Here is a 10,928-nt window from a genome sequence, read left to right as displayed (position 1 = left end):
ATGCAATTAAGCTAAACTTAGGTCATTAGACGGGCCCTAATCCAGTAACACCGACATCCTTCTAAGAAGAGATTAGGACACAGACAAGTACAGAGGGGAGACTACGGGAAGACAGAGGGAGAAGGCAGCCATCTAAAAGCCAAGGAGAGAGGCCTCAGAAGAAATCGACCCTGCCAACACCTTGATCTTGGACTTCTCTTACAGGACGTACAAAAACATCATCATACCTCATATCCCTGTATCTAGGTTTGTTTTCTCCCCATCCACTTTCCACACTGCAGCCAGAGCTTCTTTCTGAAATGAAAATTTGACCATTTTACTGCATCATTAAAACCCTTTAATGGTACTTCATGGACCCAATAATAGTTTCTAGGCCCCTTCATAACTTGCTTGCCTCTCTTGTCTTACTTTCTCCCAAAGTCTCCAGTCTCATTCTTGACTTTTCATCATGCTGAATTGACTTCAGTTCCTGGATTATGTCAAGCTTTCTTTTAGTCAGCACTGTACCTCATCTTTTTCTACCCAGAAACCCTTCCCAACTGGGACAACTATATATTTTTTAAATGTTATTTCTGCTATGAAACATTCCCTGCCACCCTCACCCCCAGCCCAACTTCAACTCTTCAAGTTATTGCAAAGATCCATGCAAGAGATGATAACAGGTGTACATATCAGCCAGTCTCATAAACTGGGAAATGTGTTATGAAAATAATACCTGACTAAGAATGCCCAGCCAGAGTCGTAACCTCTTTTCATAAAAGGAGGTACTTAAAGCCCTGGCTGGCATAGCTCAGTGGATTGAGCGCGGGCTGCGAATCAAAGTGTCACAGGTTCGATTCCCAGCCAGGGTACATGCCTGGGTTGCAGGTCATGATCCTCAGCAACCGCACATTGATGTTTCTCTCTCTCTCTCTCTCTCTCTCTCTCTCTCTCTCTCTCTCTCTCTAGCTATCTATTTATCTCCCTCCCTTCCCTCTCTAAAAATAAATAAATAAAATCATTAAAAAAAAAAAGGAGGTACTTACATCACAGTTGTAAGGACAAGTGAAAAGCATATCAAATACCTATAATACCTAGTTCCTAGAGGGAGCTCAATACAGGGGTGGGCAAATGTAGGCTTACAGTTGTAATACAAAATACACAATAATTAATAAATAATAATACAAGAATAAACTCGGTGTTATGTACTCGCAACTGTAAACCTACATTTGTTCACCCCCTGTAATACGTTACCATTACTCATTCATGAAAATGTTCATGAAGTACACCATGGTTAATGCTGAGGCTAGAAAATTAAAGTACAATGCAAAGTAAAATATTTTATAGAATGAGTGTCCCAAGTATAACAGGACATACATAGCAGGAGTGTTTACAGGAATTAGTCAAACTGGTTAATATTCAAAGGATCACAACATTTGGGCTAAGACATGCAGAAGTAGAAGTTTGTAAGGAATTTTCAGGGAAAGGGGACAATGTGTGTAAGAACTAGGGCATGAAAAGGTACAGATTGTTGCAGTGTACTATTTCAGTATTGCTAAAGCATAAAGCTGAAATGAGACAGTGAAAAATGGAACCAGTCAGAGAGATGGAGCGTCCTGTATCCTAGACAAAATAACTAGAGTTTTCTCCTACAGATCATCTTTGAAGAATGTTTAGGAGACTGGCATTATCAGATTTACATTTTTAGTGAGGTCATTCTGGTTAGCAATGTGGAGAATGGTATTCAGAGGTCAAAACTCGAGACAGGGTTGAGGACCTCTGAAATAACCCCTGTGAGAAGCCATGAAGGCTGGCATTAGGTGGTGAGTGTTTAGGTGGACAGGCTACTTCCTGTCAAGATGGCAGCACAGGTAAACACGGCTCCTGTCCTTGCACAATCACGTCAGAATTACAACTAAAATATAGAACAACTATCACTCAGAACCGTCAAAGATTAAGTTGAATGGAAGTCTGACAACTATGGAATTAATAACCACATCCATCCAGACTGGTAGGAGGGGCAGGGACATGTGGCTATGGAACAGGCTGGTCCCATATCTTTGCTTGCTGGATATAAATTCAGGAGGGATATCTCAGGATCGAGGAGTCCCAGGCCACCTGCCCTCCAAGGCCCCCAAGCCCAGGGTTCTAGAGCCAGGAATATAAATCCCCTTGCCTTCTGGTTGCAAAAACCAGCAGGGATTGAGTCGGTAGGGATTGAGTTGGTGGATGAAAATGCTAAAGTCCCAAGCAGTTCCCCTTAAAGAACCCACACTAGGACTTACTCAGACTCACTGCCTCTGAGTTCCAGCACCGGGGTAGCAACCTGAAGGGCACCAGTGGCATGCAGGGAGGAACTAAAGTATCTGGCATTGTGGTGAGAGCTGGGGAACAGCTTTCTTCCAGGCAGAAAGGCAGGCAGAATCCACTGCTCTTTTCTGAGCCCTCTCTCCAAAAATCCAGAGTCAACAGGCAGTTGCCATATCTGAGACTCCATCAACATGGCTAACACTGTTTGCTCCACCCTGGAGACCCCCAGAGACTCAGTCCCATCAAACCTATGGGCCCAGCCAAACTGTAAACCACGATGTAACTTTTCCATATGAATGGCTGATCTTGGGTCATGCTTCACAACTTCCTAAATCCTATTAAACAAGTAACTGCCAGCTTCAGGTAAGCTCCAAGACCCCATACCCTGGTGCTAAGTAGCCCCAGGCCTGGCACTAGCAGCAGCCAGCCTAGGTTCACAGCTTAGCTTTACCTGGGGATCTCCAAGCCCAGCACAAGTGGCAGCTACACTACCTCAGATTGCTTTATAGCTCAGGCAGGGTTCCCTGAGCAGAACACAGGTGGAGGCTGACTTTGGTCTATGCCACCCAGAAAACCCAGTCTGCACACCCAGTGGACAACTGGAGACCACATCAGAGTACCACCACCCTGCCCCTACACAGCTGACCCTCCACAAAGGGCACACAGGTGGGTAGTCAGTGGTCACAGTCTGTCCTTGCAGATGACTGGCCTGAGTAAATCCCTCCCATTGACTTGCCAACAGCAACCAAAGCTCAACTACAAGAGGAGAGTGCACTCAATTACCCAGCTTGGGTGATAGAGGAGGCTGTGCCACTGGACTCTACAGGAAATCTACTACATTAGGCCCCACTAACAAGGCAGGGGGTCACAGCAGATCTACCTAACACACAGAGACAAACACAGGGAGGCTGCCAAAACAAGGAGACAAAGAAACATGGCCCAAATGAAAGAGCAGATCAAATTCCAGGAAAAGAGCTAAACAAAATGGAGACAAGCAATCTATCAGATGTAGAGTTTCAAAACACTGGTTATAAGGATGCTCAAAGAACATAGTGAGGACCTCAATAGTATAAAAAAGATCCTGTCAGAAATGAAGGATTCACTAACTTAAATAAAGAACAATTTACAGGGAAACAACAGTACAGTGGATGAAGCCAAGAATTGAATCAATGATTTGGAACATCAGGAACCAAAAAACAACCAATCAGAATAAGAAGGAAAAAGAAACAAACAAACAAAACAAACCCTGAGGCTAGCATAAGCCTCAGGGACAACTTCAAGCATTCCAACATTTGCATCACAGGGGTGCTGGAAGGAGAAGAGAAAGACCAAGAAATTGGAAATCTGTTTGAAAAAATAATGAAAGAAAACTTCCCTAACTTGGTGAAGGAAATAGACATGCAAGTACAGGAAGCACAGACAGTCCCAAACAAGATGGATGCAAAGAGGCCCACTCCAAAACACATCATAATTAAAATGCCAAAGGTTAAAGATAAAGAGAGAATCTTAAGAACAGCAAATGAGAAGCAGTTTGTTACCTACAGGGGAGTTCCCATAAGATGGTCAGCTGATTTCTCAAAAGACACTTTGCAGGCTAGTAGGAGTTGCTAAGAAATATTGCAAGCTATGAAAAGCAGGGACATACAGCCAAGATTCCTCTACCCAGCAAACCTACCATTTAGACTCAAATGGCAGCTAAAGTGCTTCCCAGATGTGTAAAAAGTAAAGAGTTCATCACCAAAACAATATTATATAAAATGTCCAAGGGACTTAAGAAAGAGATGAATGTCAAAATTATGAACAATAACATGGCAATAAATACAAATATATCACTTGAATCTAAAAAACAAACTAGACAAACAAGCACAGAGATGGAATCATGCATGCACAGAGCATTTTGATGGTTGCCAGATGGAAGGGAATGTAGGACAATAGGTGAAGAGGTGACGGGACTAAGAAGTACAAACAGGTAGTTACAGAATAGCCATGGGGATGCAAAGTACAGTGTAGGAAATGGCATAGCCAAAGAACCTGTTCATGGACATGAACAATGGTGGAGCGATTGCCTGAGAGAATGGGGGGTGCTGGGTGCAGGGGGGCAAAAGGTGAAATATTGGGACAACTGTAATAGCATAATCAATAAAACATAGTTGAAAAAGAAAAATAAAGGAAAAAGGATGAATAAGCTACACTGGGGATATTATAAAGGTAGATTGGACATGACTTTGTTGTAAGGGGTATGGGATTCGCTACCAGTATCTTAACTACAATACTGAGAAGATACTGGCAGCTTTAAAAACCAAGATAGAAACCCAGAAAGGTTTTGAGTGGAAAGGTTCAGTATATACTGAATTGTATATACTTCTGCCTTCTCACAGAATTTGGAGAAACAAAATGAGATGTTTTGTAAGGCATGGCGATGCCAGTGGGAATGGAAATCCTGGCCCCGGAGGAAATACGCATAATGTCTCACTGTACAAACGAAGCAACAGGTTCTAGTGCATGACTACAACGGCAGAGAATTGAAGAGTGAAGGCGTGATTGATCTGGTATTTTTCCAGCCCTGGTGACTCAGGACCAAAGATGGCGACTGTGGCAGAAGTTAAGAAGTGGGAGGAGCATTAGGCGTAGAAAAAGACATTTTTCTTTTTGTTCTGCTTTAAACACATATTGAAATAATTTAGCACCAAATGACTCGTGGGCAATTTTTTCCTTAAGATTGGGTCTCTAGTACAACTCCTCATTTCGTGCGCTTAAAGGGATGTTTCCTTTTGTGGGCGCGAGGAGTCTGTTTCTTTCCTTCATTCATGTTTATCTTTCGCTGGTTCCACGATAGCCTCCCCGCTCGCTTCGTACCGTCCGGTTTTTCCCAGCGCCGGCTACAGTTCTGAGGCAGACGTGTTTTTTCTCGGCGAGATTTAGGGGCACCCGAGCATTCTCGGGGTCCCTTCTGGCTCCAGGAGGAGCCGAGGCTTCACCCTTTTAGGACCGCGCGCGCTCGAGGAATGCGGCGCGCGCGCGGGGCCCCGGAGCGCGTGCAGGGCTGTAGCCTGAGGACCCGCGGGCCCTCGGGCGCGCGCGCCGCTTCCGCCGGCGCAGCTCGGCAGCACCTCGGGGATCCAGCGCACGCAGCCCGGGGGTGGGGCCGCAAGGGGGGCCGGAGCGGGGCTGCAGTCTCGGCAGGGCCGCATCGGTTGTCAAGGGAACGGCGGCCTAAGTAGGTGTGACGTCAGCGGGCGGAGAGTTGGCCGCAATGCGGCGAGGGGCGGATTCCCGGAGCCTGGATTTCAGGCGGCAGCCTGGGGTGTGTGGCCGCTGAGCTGCCAGCCCGCCCCTGCTGGGCTGGCAAGCTGCTTCGCCCAGCCCGGCGTCGGCTCCAGTGGGACGGGCTGTCGGCCGCCCTGCGCTCTCCTCCCTGTGAGTACGCAGAAGCGGCGCTGGTCCCAAGCCCGGCCCACGCACTCGGCCCGCCCCGCCCGGGGGCGGCGGCCGCGTGGGAGCTGCTGGGGTCCGTGGGCTCAGGGGCGGCGAACACCCTCAGGCTGACCGGGCCTGCGCCGCCAGCTACCGGGTGTGGGTTTTGGGAAATATACGTACTTTTCCGCTCCCTTCCCTGGGCTCCTCGCATCCGGAGTGTTGAGCGTGGTGTCACGAAGGAGTGAATGCCTCTTTGACTTTCCTACTCCTGATTCTGGGTTAAACGCTTAAATCACATGCGTAGTAAGTACGTTAATTTCCTTTTAGGATGTCAACCTGGTGCTGATAGTGAACCTGTGAAAGCCTTCTTATTTACATCTGAGAAAAGGTGATTGATCGATGCGTTTCATTTAGAAGAAAAAAAGTCGAATTACATTAATAGGGTCTTTTCGATAGGTATAACTATAGGAAAAAAGTAGACTAAGAATCTCTACTGTGAAGCATCTACTGATGGGAGTCTATGGCTTTTTCTTTTTCTTTTTGAGGAATGGATGCTAACAGTTGTTTCACCTGTTGCATTAATGATTTCTGTTTTGGGCTTTCAGGAAGAAGATTGCGTATTAGGACTATGGGAAATTTTAAAAATATATTTGAAATAAATTCGAATACCAAGATATTTTAAAACCATATTACAATCTTGTTTATGTAGGTTATTGTTGATTTATTAATTTAATTTTGTATAAAGGGCTTTTATTTCTCTTTCCCCCCTGTGCTATGTATGAAATTCCGTTAAAGAGTGAGTTCTCCAAATCTCACAGCCTGTTTTCCTCTTGAGCTTGAGTCATATATTGGCAACAATCAGGTGGTCAGAAAAAAGTGAAATGAGATTATACATGATGCAGTCAATTTTCCTATATAGTCGTTCTTAACAGCACCTGTCAAAGGGGTTGTGAGGGAGAAGATTTAAAATAATGGCATATGTGAGGTTCGGGAATGCCCTCTTAAGTCTGACTTTAAATTTTGCCATTGATGTTACTAGTCAAATATTCTGTAATTTATTTGCTGTAGTGTACATTAACATTTAAGGATGATTGGTTAGGTAATGTATTTGCTATGTTAACTTATGTTTATCAGTTGTGCATGAAAAATACTAAATAGTAAGTGATGTAAACACATAATGTACTTTTTCACATAATTATTTTAATACTGTGATAATGGACATAAAGTAATTGTATTGAGCACCTAAAATGTGCCAGCTACTGTGCTGATCACTCTGTTTTTCATTGATTCCATTTCTCCTTACAAAAGTAGGTGCCATTTTAATTTTTCAGGCAAAACCAAAAAACAAGCTTTAGTGGTATTAAGTAGCTTGCCCAAGGCACATTTTGTAAGTGGCAGAACAAGAAATTAAATTTGAGTCTTTTTGACCCTAGAACCATTCTTGACTGACACCTCCCTCCTCTTTTTAAAACAGAAATACAAAGATGAAGAGAATGTAGTCCTAGTTCTCCAAAAAGCTAGCAGTGCAGTAGGGGGTGGGTAGGGTCACAGGAGATACTCCCCGGGTGAAAAATCAGGGCTGAGCTAGGAGGTATGAGGATCAAGGCACTATGTGAGCACAGAGGAGAAGTATTTAACTGTCTCTCAAGGTTAGAGTGCTCTCGGTAGAAGATACCAATTGCATTTGGTGTCAAAGTGTGCTTAGACTTTTGTAGAACAGGGAAGGGCATTTCTCAGAAGAGAGATGTATGTGTAATGGTACAAAGGCGAGAGTTTGGCACAGCCGAGGGCTGCAAGTAGTTTCACATGGCTAGAGCACAGAATGTGGGCAGAGGTGTGGCTGGAGAAGGGGAGGTGAAGAATGGCAAGGGGTCATTTCATATGTAGTTTTAGGTTCCCAATAATAAAGACTTCATATTTTTTCCATTCGGTGGTTGGGAACCAGTGAAGAGTTTCAGACAAGTAAATGATACCACCATATTTGTATTTTAGAAAGTTACTCTGGTTGCCGTGTGAAGTTAGGGTGGTGAAGGTGTGGAAACAAGCTAAAAAAATCCCCTGCAGAATCCTTCCATTGTCTTTTCGTCTCAGAGCTGCTGCCTCAGCTCGCTGCCTTTGCGGGTGGGGGAAAACGGGTGGAAGCAGAACTGCAGAAATCATCATGTACATGTTTCTTCTGTGGTCTCAACTTTCATTTGTCTCTCCACCTGTGGCTTCCAGGTTTCTGCCCCTCCATAAACAGCTTTGCATATGTGACTTCCTGATGGCAGACCCAGCGAACTCTCTTCAGAACTTGCAGCAACTCTTGGTACTGCACAGTGTACATCACCTCTTTCCTAAAACCCTTTTCCCTTTGGTTACTTCTCCCAATTTACCACCTGCCCCTCCGATGTATTTTTACTTTATTTTGTGGGCTCCCAGAGTTCTGTATTTAGCACTTCTTTTTCTTGCAACCATCACAGATATAAATGATGCCCAAAACTTCAGCCTAGATCTCCTTGCTGAATTACTGTAAAAGCATTCCTCGGAGATATTGTGGGTTCAGTCTAGACCACCACAATAAAGGGAGCATTGGATAAAGTAAGTTATATCTTTTTTGCTGACAGAGGGTCTTGGCTTTAATTTGTAAAAAATATAGCATCCATGAAGCGCAGTCAAGTGAAGTGCAGTAAAATGAGGTATGCCTGTATTCTATTGCCTGCCAAACATAATCTGATCATAGTACACACATACACACATACACACATATATATACAGTAATGATAGGCACCATTTTTGAAAGGCTTGCCATACTCCAGGCATTGTATGAAGTATTTTACTTTCATATTCTTTTTTAATCTGGAAAGACACCCTATGAGTGGTTTACTGTTACTTGAAAGATTAGGAAATAGAGGTCCACAGAGATTAATCTACTGACAGGTGGAACTAACACTTGCATCCAGAGATCTGACAGTGGGGCCAGTGCTTGTAGCCGCTTAGTGTCCCTCAGATAACCAGCTCAGCATGCCCACTGCGTTCACTGAGTGTCCCTATAAGAAGTATTGATTACAACCCTGGCCTGTTGGTGGTTCACTTGGTTAGAGTGAGCCCATGCACCAAAAGGTTGTGGGCTCAATTCCTGGCCAGAGCACATACCTATGGTAGTTTGCAGGTTGGTCCCCAGGGTGCAGTCGATGTTTCTCCCTTGCATCAATGTTTCTCTCCCCGTCTTTCTCCTTCCCTTTCTCTCTGGAATCAGTAAGCATGTCCTTGGGTAAGGATTTTAAAAAAAAGAATTAAAAATCTAATTATAAAATTTACTTAGAAATTTAAATAATGGGCCTAGAAAGCCAAATCAATTATAAAAAAGTACAAAGTCAGAGGAGTGTTATTGTCTTAATTCCAAATTCATTATAAAGCTGTAGAGCAGCAGAGCATCTAGAAATAGAGCCAAATGTACATGGTCAATTGATTCTTGACAGAATTGCCCAGGTAGTGAGGAAAAGGATAATCATTTTCAACAAATTGTGCTGGAACACTCAGGTATCCATATAACAATGTTATCAAGTCTAACCATAAGTCATTCTCAGAAATTAAATAGAAATGGATTGATGACCTAAACATGAGCACTAAAACTATGTAACTTATGTAAGAAACGGGATAAAACCTTCCTAACCTTGAGTTGTGAATAGACTTCTCATGATATAAAAACATGAACCATAAAAGAAAAAAGGGATAAATTGGACTTTGTGAAAACTCAAAACACTGCTAAGAGAATAAAGTGATAAGCTAAAGGTTTTAAAGTGTATCTGGAATATTTTAAGAACTCTTAGAACTCAGTGATGTGAAAATAAGCCAATGAAAATGGGCAAAAGATTTAACACTTATCCAAAAAAGAGATGCAGATAGCAAATAACACATGTAAAGATCAGTGTCATTAGTAATTAGGGAAATGAAATTTAAAACAGCAGTCAGAAAGCATTACACACTTAATAGAACAACTTAATGAAAATTGACAATGCTAAGTGCCAATAAGGATGTTAAAACTAGAACTGATGTTAAAAACATTTGGGAATGCTAAATGGTATAGCTACTTAGGGGAGCAGTTTGGCAATTATTTAAGAAGTTAAGGGCCCTGGCTGGCATAGCTCAGTGGATTGAGCATGGGCTGAGAACCAAAGTGTTGCAGGTTCGATTCCCAGTCAGGGTACATGCCTCGGTTGCAGGCCATGACCCCCAGCAACCTCACATTGATGTTTCTCTCTCTCTCTCCCTCTCCCCCTCCCTTCCCTCTCTAAAACTAAATAAAATCTTAAAAAAAAAAAGTTGAGCCTTATCTGATAGCTTTCCAAGGGCTTCATTTTTTATTTTTAATTATGTTTTATTGATTACATTATTAGTGTAATCAATGGGACTATTATTAGTCCTAGTGTTTCCCCCTTTGTCCCGCTCCACCCAGCACTCCTCACTCCTTAAGGCACAGGTGGCAAACACAAGGCCTGAGGGCTGAATCCATCTTGTTTAAAATGTACACACAGCTGCAGTGCCAAGCTCTTTGCCCCTAGTTAAGGAGTAGTTACATTTACACAGTCCTAAAATTACATTCAGCCCTTTGAAGGCAACCTTGAGGCTGATGTGGCCCCCAGTGAAAATGAGTGTGACACCCCTGCCTTAAGGCAATCTCCGTACCATTGTTCACATTCATGGGTAAGTTCTTTGACTACATTTCCTATACTGTACTTTGCATCCCCATGGCTATTCTGTAACTACCTATTTGTACTTCTTAATCCCCTACCTCTTTAACCATTCCCGTACATACCCCACCAATCCAGCCACCTTTAAAATACTGTATCCATGATTCTGTCTCTGTTCTTGTTTACTTAGTTTTTTGGATTCAGTTGTTGGTAGATATGATTTCTTGCTGTTATATTATTCATAGTTTTGATCTTTTTCTTAAGTCCCTTTAACATTTCATAATAATAATGGTTTGGTGATGATGAACTCCTTTAGTTTTTTCATGTCTGGGAAGCACTTTAGCTGCCCTTTGAGTCTAAATGGTAGGTTTGCTGGGTAGAGGAATCTTGGCTGTATGTCCCTGCTTTTCATAACTTTGAGTATTTCTTAGCAATTCCTACTAGTCTACAAAGTGCCTTTTGAGAAATCAGCTGACCATCTTATGGGAACTCCCCTGTAGGTAACAAACTGCTTCTCATTTGCTGTTCTTAAGATTCTCTCTTTATCTT

At 43.1% G+C, this 10,928-nt stretch overlaps 1 long non-coding RNA gene across 1 annotated transcript; it reads left to right on the top strand.

The window, feature by feature from the left end:
• Positions 1-5,360: 5,360 nt before the first annotated feature.
• Positions 5,361-8,162, top strand: LOC118500339. The gene is made up of 3 exons (XR_004902907.1): positions 5,361-5,706; positions 6,034-6,094; positions 7,927-8,162. It is a non-coding gene; the product is annotated as an uncharacterized LOC118500339 (long non-coding RNA).
• Positions 8,163-10,928: the final 2,766 nt, after the last annotated feature.

This window comes from Phyllostomus discolor, chromosome 4 (assembly GCF_004126475.2).
Source record: "Phyllostomus discolor isolate MPI-MPIP mPhyDis1 chromosome 4, mPhyDis1.pri.v3, whole genome shotgun sequence".
Classification (NCBI taxonomy): domain Eukaryota; kingdom Metazoa; phylum Chordata; class Mammalia; order Chiroptera; family Phyllostomidae; genus Phyllostomus; species Phyllostomus discolor.
The sequence above is the reverse complement of the archived record's forward strand: the minus strand, read 5'-3'. Positions and strand labels throughout refer to the sequence as shown.